At 43.3% G+C, this 12,131-nt stretch overlaps 1 pseudogene; it reads right to left on the minus strand.

Annotated features, from left to right (window-relative positions):
• Nucleotides 1-10,606: 10,606 nt before the first annotated feature.
• Nucleotides 10,607-11,808, minus strand: LOC147750722 (uncharacterized; annotated as a pseudogene).
• Between the last annotated feature and the right edge of the window lie 323 nt (nt 11,809-12,131).

The following is a 12,131-nucleotide window of genomic DNA, read 5'->3' on the forward strand; positions in this document are numbered from 1 at the left end:
GGAAAACCATGCCTTCTATAGTGTAGTCACTTACATTACAGTTACCACATTTTGCGTGTTCTATCAATGGTTTGTGGCCCCAGTGGGCATCTGGAGTCAGGGATGGCTTAGAACTCGGTAGTGCTGCTCTTACAAGGTGGTTTCTCAAATTGCGGAAAGCAAAACGAGGACGTTCAATACTCAAATTACCGGCGTTGAGTGTTGGCCAATGTCTAAGAATAGATTTGCGAATAGGGTTTGATACAGGTGAAAATGTTGTCACAAAAACAATTCCATTTTTATTAGGTTTTACCTTGGGTGAAAGCAAAATTTCTCTTGGACAATACCATGCTCGCTTTCGGACATTGCGTACCAGTCTTTTTGGGTAGCCATGGGCCTTAAGCTTGGTGGCTAGGGTAGAAGCTTCTTGGAAGTGTTCTTCTTTAGCAAAGCAATTACACCTGATGCGTAAAAACTAGGAATACGGTAGGGAGTCCCTAGTGCTTTTGGGTGGTTGCTTGCGAAAAGGAGAAGCGTATTGCGCTCCGTTGGTTTCCTTTAAAGCCTTGTTAGGAGTTCACTATTAGAATGGTAAATGGTGAGGTCCAGGAAAGGAATTGAAGAGTGGTCAGGGGACAAGGTAAACTTCAGTCCTAGGCAATTGTTTTTCAACTAGTGTAAGAATTGGTGGAGTGTAACTTCATTGTTGTGCCAGATTAGAAAAATATCATTGATGTACCAGCGCCATAATGTGTCGCCGGAAAAGAAGGGATTGGAGGGTGATAGGATTACTGTTGTCTCTAGATAAACCATGAAACGTATAGCTAGTTTAGGGGCAAAAACAGCCCATATTGAGGTACCTTTAACCTGTTGGTAGTACTCATTGTCGAAAGTAAAAAAGTTCCTAGTCAGGCTGAGTTCGAGTAGTTGGAGTATGAAAAGTGTAGGGACAGTCTGTGAGCGGGGCCTAGAGTTAAGGTCCTTTTGGATGACGGTCATTGCTGGGACCTTGGGGATGTTGGTGCACAGGATTCAACATCCATTGTACATAACAGGTTGGCAATTGGATCGAGTGTGTGGTGTTCAATTAGATTTATCATGGCCATGCTATCCCTAACATAAAAATCTGTTTTAGGGACAAAGTCCTTGATAAAATAGTTCCCATATTGTCTGAGTCACTCAAGTAAAGAACCACATCCGGAAACAATGGAACAGCCAGGAGGGCTTGTGAGATTCTTGTGTACTTTGGGTAGTGAATATATCACCGGTATTCTTGGTGATTTCACGTTAAGAAATTGGAATTCTTTTGGACTAAGGAAGCCTTCAGTTTTTGCTTCAGTGGTGATTTGTAGAATAAGCCCCTCTCTGAAACCATACTGGGTGGGGTCCAGCACCTGAGTTCCTGCAGAAACAAACTAAGATATACGTTCATATTTTTCTCAGTGATTTTCGCAGGAAGTGGGAGTCTTGAGATCATTCTAAATTTATTCGTATCTTTAGGATCTAGACTCGTTTTTTTTAGCATGGGCAATATAGATGCACTTTTCCATTCTTTGGCAAAGTAATCTCCAGCAAACATGGGAGGCATGATGGAGGTCAGTACTAGTGTGACCGGCTCTGGGGCTAATTTAAATATTGAAACTGGGCAATGATCATGCGGGACCCATGTTTAGCCGTTATGAGAAGATTATAAGTAATTGTGGCAGTTACTTGGGCAAATTTATCAAACGTCAACGCAAAGCTCTTTCCTGACTTAAGACCTACTGTATGGTCCGATGTCATTTTAGTTGTTCAGTCATTGAAAGTGGACACGATGGCCTCAACTTTATCAAAAAAGACATTAGCTACTTTATCACATAGTTCCTGGCTGGCCGGGATAGGGGGGGAGGCTGGCTGTGCCAGGGTAGTTACTGTTTTGAACAGCTCTTTGGTTGAGTTTTTTGCAGAGTTAATTCTTTTGGCAAAAAACTCTTGTTTTGTTATTTGAAGCAGCTGTTATACTGTGATAAACTATGTTTGTACTCATTCTCTTCTCTATTGTTATACTCCTTTCTCCATATTCTTTCTAGGTGCTTACAGACACATTTTTGATCTCTAAGTTCTTGGGAATATCAGGAAGAGGATGGTCATTCCCTATTGGGGCGGAGGTGTTTTTTGGGAGCTAGCTTGTTACCTGCTGCTTCAAACCAATTAGTGTATGATAAGGTGGCCTCATCAAGGTCTGTCGGTAGAATGTATGATGTAGAGATTAGCAGTTCCTGTAGTTCTTCAGCTTCTCCCTTGTTCCACGCTCTGCTCCCCAGCTGTTTATTTTCTGGTGTCATAGTCTGAGGGTCTGGCAAGATAAGCTTGAATAACACTGCCCTGTGATCTGGCCATACTAAAGGAAGAAGGCTGGTAAATAGCAGTTGTGAGTTATTGGAGAAAATGCTGTTTAGTATGTGTCCTGCCTGGTGAGTGGCACCAATAACAACTTGCTTTAAATCAGCATTACCCATGATTGATGTATCTGTTCCACATAGAAGTTAAAATCTCCCAGTATTGCATGTGACTTGGCGCAGACCCCATTTTCCAGCATTCTACCAACTAGTGTAAGAACAGGCTTCTAAGGCCAGGTGGCCTATAAATAAGGGTGCCTCAGAAGATATGATGGTGTGAAAGATAAAGGCAAAAATCCAGAGCTTCGCACCCAGCATTCGAAGATGTATTAAAAGATACTGTTATCGAAATAAGGTAAATGACCGCTAAGCCTCCTCCTTTCTTGATTGGCCTATTTAATGTGTGGCAGGAATAATCAGGAGGTGTGGTTTTGACCAAATCAGGACCTGAGGCATGATCCATCCAAGATTCAGTAATAAATGCAATGCTTATTTTCTCTTCTTCAATTAGAGAAGCACATTCGTTACAGTGCTTCACTAAGGATCTCGCGTTAAAAAGAACACACTTCAATTCTTTATTTTACAAGCATCCTTTTCTGTCCTTGCTGGGTTTTTGTAAGGCATCGACCGGCCAGAACATTAGTTCTGGTAACTTAGTGCCGAAGCCAGGGCAAGTTATTTGGGCATGTGAAGGCCAGGAGCAGGGTCGGATACATAGGCTTCTAGTGTCTGAATTTGTAGCATTCAAATTATGCAGAGTTTTGCCAGAATAATGTATTAAAATGGGTCTGCCTGATTTAAAAAGGGCAGGGGGCTGGCGCTGTGCCCTGGCCGTGAGCGTCCATGCACAGGCGGGCATGCCTTTGACACGCCTTTGACACACCAGGGGTGCACCCACTGCACGTTCGCGCCATCCTCTTCTCAAATGTAGCAAGGGGTGAAAAGACTAGCTCTCTGACCCGAGTTCTCCCAAAATGGAGGTCTCTCTCTTCCAAAATACAGATCCCGGGAGTAAAGAACTATCTATTAAATTTTACAATGGTATTAAAAAAACAGTGCAAAGTGATATGCAATATAAAATTTAGGCAAAGTAAAATCACGCAACAGGTATTAGTACCGTTTCTGTGGTCACTCCCGGCTCAAGCTATGAACCCTATCGAAGATGCTGCCCCAAAGTCTACTTGAACTGCTGCATTTTTAACAACATTAGCCAGAGCAGTGGATGTGTGAATCACTATTGGCTGAGCAGTTATAACTCTAATAATGGTGCAGGTACAGTTACAATAGAAGCAGCAGTGCTTGGAGGCATCACTGTAGGAACATTCTCAATTGGTGCAGGCACAACATTAGATATAACAGGTTCTACTACAGGCTCTGTCATTTGTAATTGTCTTTCAATTTGAATTGTATTTGGGTCAACAGGGGCTGTAGCCAATGTTACATTAGATGTCGAAGTACCCTCAGCAATAGTTATAGGGGCCACAAAAAGTAGTTGATGCAGCTAACAATGCATCCAAAATGTTATCTCCTGAATCACTATCGGTATCTGATTTCATTGTAGCTCCCTTCATCATCTTTTTTTCCCTGTGCTATATTCTTTTTCAACTTCTAAGATTTTTCAGTAGTAATGGCTAAATACACACTAGTCCCTTTGACTAGAGCTTTCCTTCATCTCTATTGCTCCTCATACAATCGAGCATCTGATTTTATTCTGGTATTTTTCTCCCTACTTAGCACGTCTGTTTTTCCCCAAATATTTAATGCTTCAAATTGTGTGGATCTAGGTGGTGGCTTCATCTTGCAAAGCTTTTCTCTCAATCTTATAATTATTCTTGATTCAAATATACCATATCTTGAAAGTTCAAAGGACCTTCACCGGGGAAGGGTTGGCATATCCACAATGCAAGCCAAACTAGATAAGCACACCTGGCAAAAAGGTGCAGACTTGAAAGATAAAGACGTGGATGAGTCACCGGAGAAACAGCAAGAAAAGGATAGCTCTACGGAAGTAACCCTCCAGGATATAATGACAGCTATCACAACAGTCAGAACATCTTTGAAAACCAGAATGGACTAAGTCTCTGCCGAAGTTTCCTTAGTACTGGCAGACATGTGCAACATGAATACTAGAATTAAATATGTCGAAACGACCACCAGTTCTTTGGCCGAGGACACAACACCCCTCCAGAAGCAGATGAATGATCTGCAGGTCCAAAGTAAGAGGATGGAATCTCAACTTTATGAATATGAAGGGCCCTCACGATGTAACAACGTGCAAATCCTAGAAGTGCCGGAACGCACTTAAGGGCAAAAGATGGACTTATTCGTAGAGGAATAATTCACAACTCACCTAAAGCCCACAAGACTATCAAAATTCTTCAGGATTGAAAGGGCACATAGAGTGCCGGGCAAAAGGCCTACACCTGGAGCACACCGAGGCCTATTGTAACCGAGTTTTCAACTACAGGGACAGGAACATCATACTAAAAATGGCTATAACTGCACCACCAAATGAACACGAAACAGTAGGATAATCTTCTTCCCGGATTTTATGCTCAAAGTGCGGCATCAACGATGCAATTTCCTTGGAGTAAAGAGTGCCCTGCGGGAGAAAGCCATCAAGTATGCAATGCTCTTACTTTCCAGGCTGCGGGTAGAAGCAGAAGGTAAAGTGTGGTTCTTTGACACCCCAGAGGAAGCATGGGACTGGCATAAAGGATGGTGCAGGGCGGGAGAGAAGACTCACCAAGGTCTGAGAGAATGAGAGGGGCAATCCCAGCCAGAACGGAATGTAGAGTTTACATCCCGTGACAACTTGATGGCTACTGGTGGCAAGCATAACTGAATTGTATCTTTAAGGTCAAAATGGATGGCAAGAGTAGTCCTCCTAGCCAGGCCTTTGGGAACTTGTCCTCTCCAGTGCCTTGTGAGTGGGGCAGAGTACCCAGTGAGTGGCTATCCCTTTGTAGGGTCCTGGGATTGAACAATGGAATGACGAATCAGTGTTCCCTAGGTGACTAAACATTCAAGGAGGTAGTTCACAAACATTGAATGCTGGTCGGGTGTGAGCTGCTCACAAACCACAAGTTACATGGGTGGGCGATAGGCACTCTGCAAAGTTTGGGGGGCGGGAGGTTTCACTACTGCCATGCAGGGAGGCAAGGAGGGTGGTGAATTTACACTTTGTTAGGGGGGGGTAGGACTCCTGTCGTAAGAGAATCTTGTTGCTACTACGAAGAACTGTATAATGATGCAGCCATTGATTTATTAAGACTGGGAGGTTCTTGGTTTAGTTTAGACAACACTGACAGGTGACGACCAGAAGGTAATATTGAGACTCACGCACTTTACACTAAAAGGCGTATGTTAATAAATACTAGACGACTGCAAATTGCTGAATCAGACCGCGGAATGCTCGGTAAGGCTCCCTTGACAGCACAAAGTGTCCATGTGAGCAGCAATGGGGCCGCAAATGAAGCAGGCAAAAGTGATATCCTGGAACGTCAACGGACTGGGGGACAAGTTAAAAAGGGGTATAGTACTTCAGTATGTAAAAAGGCATTCACCTGACTTTGTCTTGCTCTGGGAGACACACTTACTAGGGAATGGGTGCAAGGTGTTGACCAGATGCGGCTTTTGATTAGCAGCACATTCTGCATTTGATTCCATCTCCGAGGTGTGGGTATTATGGTACGGAAAAGCCTCCAGATGATGATAGATCGCACATGGGCAGACAACCTGGGCAGATTCATGGTGGCCTCAGGGAGATGGGAAGGCAGAATACTGAACCTTGTCTCAGTATATATACTACCAGGACTACAGGCATCAGCTTTCAAGGACCTCGGTGACCTGCTGCTGACCCTGCATGAAGTAAGATTCCGTGTTAGGGGGGACTTTAATTCCATTGTGTTGGACAGACTAGATCATTGGCCCCCAAAGGACCTCCCAGTTGCACAAATGCAAATTCACAACTTTCTGGTAGCAATGGCAGTGGTAGATACTTGGAGGGCACCCCACCCCGTAGAACAGCAGTGCACCTTTTACTCGGGCCCATTGTAGTATGTCTAGGATAGACTACATTATAACCCTTCAGACCAATTAGGACAAGTCAGAGAGGTAAACCATCTGGCACAAGGTATATCGGACCATTTGCCCATCTGGGCTAGGATAGAGATGGGGAAGGCGCGGATTAGCAGGATAGCCCCAATAGGTCAGTGGTATCTAAAGATCCCCCAGATAAAAGAAAAAGTTGCACGGGAAACTGAGCTTTACTTTCGCAAAAATGAGAACTCAGCAAAGACACTGTGGGAGGCTTTAAAGGTTGTGATAAGGGGATCTACTATTTCCCTCAGTGCAGGACGAAATAAAGAAAAACAGGCAACACTGGTATGATTAGAAGCTGATATTTTACAACTGGAAGGGGAACTCTGAGACTCGAATGCAGAAGAGGTCAGACATTCTTTAAAGTTAAAGATAATAGAATACGCAGACCTGGCCGCTGATGCTGCCAGGGCGCAACACAGGGCAACGCTCAGTAAAAGTTATGAGGTGGGGGACAAGGCTCGGAAATTGCTGGCTTAGCTGGACCGTACCGAGCAAGCAAATAGGTTAGTGGTAGAACTCAGGGCTGAATCTGGCCGGACGCTGACTGAACCACAGGAGATTACGGACACATTCGGGGACTAAATAACATGATCGATTAATCTCAGACATCTCACACAATTCCAGACGTGAATTGTTGGGAGATAGCTCCCTGCCCAGGCTCATGGACAAGGACCGGGCGGACTTGGAGCACGACCTCAAAAGTACGGGGGTAGAACGGAGGTAGAATGTGCCATACAAGAACCAAGTGTGGGCAATGCAACAGGATGGGACCGAACAGCCTACCTATTGAACTATATAAACCACCCTTCAGTACGATAGCACCCTACCTCACCACAATGTTTCAAGAGAATCCGAATAAAGGATCACTCCCCTTAGATCAGAGATTAGCAACCATAGTGGTCATTCATAAAAGTGGTAAGCCTGTGACTGAAAGTTCCTCATACAGGCCAATATCGCTACTTAATGTGGAAGCCAAAATCCCAGCAAAAATACTGGCCACCCGTTTACTGCAAGTCATAACCAAACGATTTCACACAGACCAATCTGGCTTCATGCCAGCCTGAAATACTTCACTAAACTTGCGACGATTACACAGAGTCCTGGACCGAGCACATACAATACGGGAAGACGTGGCGGTTTTGTCACTGGATACAGCCAAGACAATTGAATAGCTCTATATGTTTTTGTGCTGAAGAATTTGGGGTTTGTGATGTGCTTTTTGAATTGAATTCAGATATTATTACAAAGATACCCTATCCCAAATAGCTGTTAACAATCGAAAGTCCCCAATATTTCTGCTAGGGAGGGGCACCAGGCAAGATTGCCCTCTCTCTCCGTTGCTTTTTGCCCTCATGCTGGAGCCGCTTGCGATGTGGATACGGAAAGACCCTGCCATAAGAGACTCAAGTGGGCTAAGGACTGGGAAGACCATATTTCATTATATGCAGACGACATATTGTTGGCTTCTCCCGCTGCTTCCCTGAATAGAGTGATGGACATCTTTATTGTGTTTGGGAGATATTCCGGATATAGTATAAACTGGTCCAAAACAGTCATTTATGTTCCCAACTGTGTATTTTTCTCCTTGCCTAAAGGGTTCACTATCGCTCACAGTGTGACAGAATTCAAATATCTTGGAATATGTTTCTAAAGACCCGGCCCATTTCTACAGCTGTAATCTCTTGCCCCCGCTGAAAAGACTTCGAAGTGATGTTGTACACTGGAAGTCTCTTCAGCTGTCCTGTTGGGACATGCAGCACTATTTAAAATAATGTCCCTACCACTCTTTTTATGCGTGTTGCAGAACACACCTCATCTTATGGGGGCTGATTACTTTAAATCTATAGAAAAGACCCAAAGAGAACTGTTATGGGAGGGAAAGCCACCTAGAATATCCATTCATAAGCTTACAAGAGGGTGGTATGAAGAGGGAATTGGGCTCCCGGTTATTAAAAGATAGTATTGGGTGGCACAAATCACAGCAATTAATCATTGCATGTATAGACTAAGCATGGGCGAATTTTGCGAATCTCGCGTTCGCGAATTTTGCGGATTTGCGAACTCGCATCCTGCAAAATCCGCGAATTTTTTTTTTTTGGTGTTTGCGCGGGTTTCTGCCAGTTCGCGAGCGTTTTGTACAATGTCGCAAATTGCGAACTTACCTGTCGGGTCGCAAGTTTCGCGAACTTGTTGTTTCTAAGTGTCCACCCTGTTTGGGACACTCTTCTTCATCACTGCCACTCTCTGTCACCACTGCCACTCTCTGACTACTCATGCCACCCTCTGGCCCAGCCATGCCACCCTCTGTTTCATCACAGCACCCTCTGGTTGTCCAGTCAGTGTACATTATTGTGGCAACGCAAGCACACCTTCCCTGCCTCAAGTGACCTGAATTAATTTGGGGCTGATTAATGTGTCACAGAATATTTTTTTAGCTGGCACCTGCTTCCTTAGTGCTTCCTGATTAGTGATCTTTTGCACTTGCTAAGTGCTTTCATTGTTGCAAAATTAGTTACAACACCTGCCCTGCCCCAACTGTCAATAATGAATTAGGGGCTGACTAATGGATTTGAACTTCCAGCCTGGCTCCTGCTTGTCTCCCTTAGCTGTAATTCAGGACCTTTGTGGCATATGTGTAACTATTCTGAGGTTCAGAGCAGGGTCACATAATACTTGCAACTGGCAACTGAACTCTGGAGGGGCCCCTCAGGAAGCACTATAGGAAATGGCTACTAATGATGAGCCTGAACTTTTGAACCTGGTAAGTAGTTTCAGTTTTGCTAAGATCGTATTTCTGCAATTTTGCACTTATTCGCGGGGCACGAAGTTGTACTGGGTAGCCGCGAACTCACGCGAACAGTGCGAGCAAAATCCGCTGCTCGCGGATTTGCGGATTTTGCGGGAGATTCGCGAATCTCGCGGATTGCGAATTTACCAAAAATCCGCAAAATCCGCGAGCGAAACGGATTTTCCGCCCATGCTTAGTATAGACCGAAAGAGTACCCTGGATATCAAATAGATAGGTGGCTGCTTCCTGGGCTTAGATTCATGGGACCTCTATATGTTAGTCCCACCAAGGTGAAACTGTCAGGCCCTACTCTACATGTGTTCCAGTTTAGCGGGTGCGATGAGAAGTCTGGGCTGGGAGGGTAGGATCACACAGGCCACCCCGCTTTGGGAAGCGAAACAACTGGGTAATTTGAGACACACTAAAGGTTTCGACCGTTTGTACTTAATCGGGGTTTCCAGGGTCGGAGATTTATAGAGGGCAGGAGGAATTGTCACTTTCACCCAACTGCAAACTGAGTATGACGTTTCAAGCACTGAGTACTTCAGGTACTTCCAGATCAGGAATGCACTACAAATTTTTATAATGAAGGGTGTGACTTTGCCAGAGTCCACCACATTAGAAGACAGGGTTTTGGATGGACACATGCCAGAAAAGTAAATTTCACTGACTTATAAGAAACTAATCAATAATGTGTCTGACCCCTTCCTAAGGCTCCGGGCCTGATAGGAGCATGATGTAGCGGGATTGGAGGATGAGGAATGGATACAAGCATTAGCCTCCCCCAAGGAGACCACTATCCCCTCCAGGCTTAGACTTGTACAATTGAATGTACTTCACAGAACGTATCTTGCCAGCCCGGCGCTGGTAAGGCTGGGCAATAGACCTGGGGCAGAATGCATGAGGGGATGTGGACAGGAAGGAACTTTCATACATATCATTTGGGAATGTAGAGATATACAGAAGTATTTGTCCGCAGTGATGAAAAGAATGGAGGGAGTAATGGGTCACAAAATTGACTATAGCATAAATTTGTGTCTCCTAAATATATAGAGCGGACAGTGCACAAATCTGGAGGATGTCCCAAAAAGTGGTGCAGATTTAGGACAACTGGAACGAGTATAGGGGTGGTATATTTGAGCCCCCATAGAATAATTATAGACAAGATTCGGGATAGTCTCATTGTAATTTGGATCTTGTTAATATTGTCACGCTTTTGAAAAAACTCAAGATCTCTTGTATGTTTTCACACCATTGATTCAATTATGGTCACCAGTGTTTGTAAAAGTGTGTACAATGTAGCAGCTTGTCATTAATACAAATACATTAAACAATATATATAGAAGACATTCTTCTATCATGTGATAAACTGAGGGTGAATTTGGTTAAGATAAGTTTGGCTACTTTTACTATAGGGAAAAACTTTCTTCTTTCTTCTTTGAGTGTCAACAGTAAATTCTGTGAGTATTGAATGCCAAATTACATCCATCCTGTAAGTGACAACCTCATCAGTACCACAATTTATTTCAATAGCAGCCCTTTCTCTTCCATTTTTTTTATATGTCCTCAAAGTTGGTGACTTGGTATTTTACAAATTCTTGCTCTAATGAAACTAAGACCTGCTCTGCAAACTTGAGGTAGTTCGCAACCCGTTCCAACAAGAACTATGTTTATTTTCTCCAAAAAGTTAAAGACCTGTACATGCTTGACCACATTGTCATTAACTGGAAGGACATTCAAATCATTATTTACTCCATTCTTGTGTAAGCTGCCTACTGCTTCATAGAAAGCAATGTGCCCACTTTGTAGCATGTTTCTTAACTTTTCTCCCACGATAATGCCAACATAAAGACTTGAATCTGGGATCTGGCATTCTTTTGATGTTAAATCAGGTAAACTGGCATCTGAGCTCCCCTTGAATGACTGTATGACATCTACATGAAACACTCTACTCAAGAGCAGAATTAGTTCAATAATGGAATCGTATAGAATGTGAATGACTGGATCTTCCCTTTGAAGCAAAAGGTTCAAATTGACAAAAACAGGTAGCACAGCCTGAAGATATAGGCAGTGGACCTCAGCCATATGTTTCTCAAAACTCTTAACAAGTCTCCTAAACCTGGCCTTACTTGTTCTGTCACTGTCTGGTGTTGATAGGAAGTATGAACCCAGAGCAGCAAACTGAATAATCAGTCTATCCAAACATGTGGACATTCCTACACATCTCACAGAAATAAATGTCATCCTCCGGCGGCAATCTGAATCAACAAATTGGCAGAATTCAGCATACATATTTTTACGTTTTGAAAATTAGTCAAACCAGAATTAGACATCTACAAGCAATTCTTCTATATCAAAATGTTTCAATATAGAACAGAAAGCAGGAACTGCATGGGATGCTGCATCGTGAGCCATGTGGCGTTGGCAAGCCATGAAATAAACATTAGAATTGAAAGACAGTACTCTAGTTTTAACAGGGTTCTGCCATCCCGCATTCACTGAGGTACTATCTACGCCAAAGCCAATACAATTTTCCCAATGGGTGATATGCTTTTCCATTACAATGGATACTGCAGTAAATATAACTTCAGCTGTATTTTCCTTGCTTGAACACGTAAACTAATTTGCAGCATACCAAATCCTGCATCATATAAAAAATGCGTACAGTTATGGAGTTTATTTTTTCAATGCTTTGATCATCGCTAAGCATCAACACACAGACTATAAGCTGAGGATGTCATATCAGCCCTAAATCAGTCAATAACTCTGGTGCAATAGAATCATTTATTACACATGTTGCTTTCGTTCTAGCACAAACATAACCCTATGCGATTTTAGAGTCTACGAAACATGTAATTATGAGGCTGCCCAAATGATAATCA

The sequence above is a fragment of the Lissotriton vulgaris genome, chromosome 1_1 (genome assembly GCF_964263255.1).
Source record: "Lissotriton vulgaris chromosome 1_1, aLisVul1.2, whole genome shotgun sequence".
Classification (NCBI taxonomy): Eukaryota; Metazoa; Chordata; class Amphibia; order Caudata; family Salamandridae; genus Lissotriton; species Lissotriton vulgaris.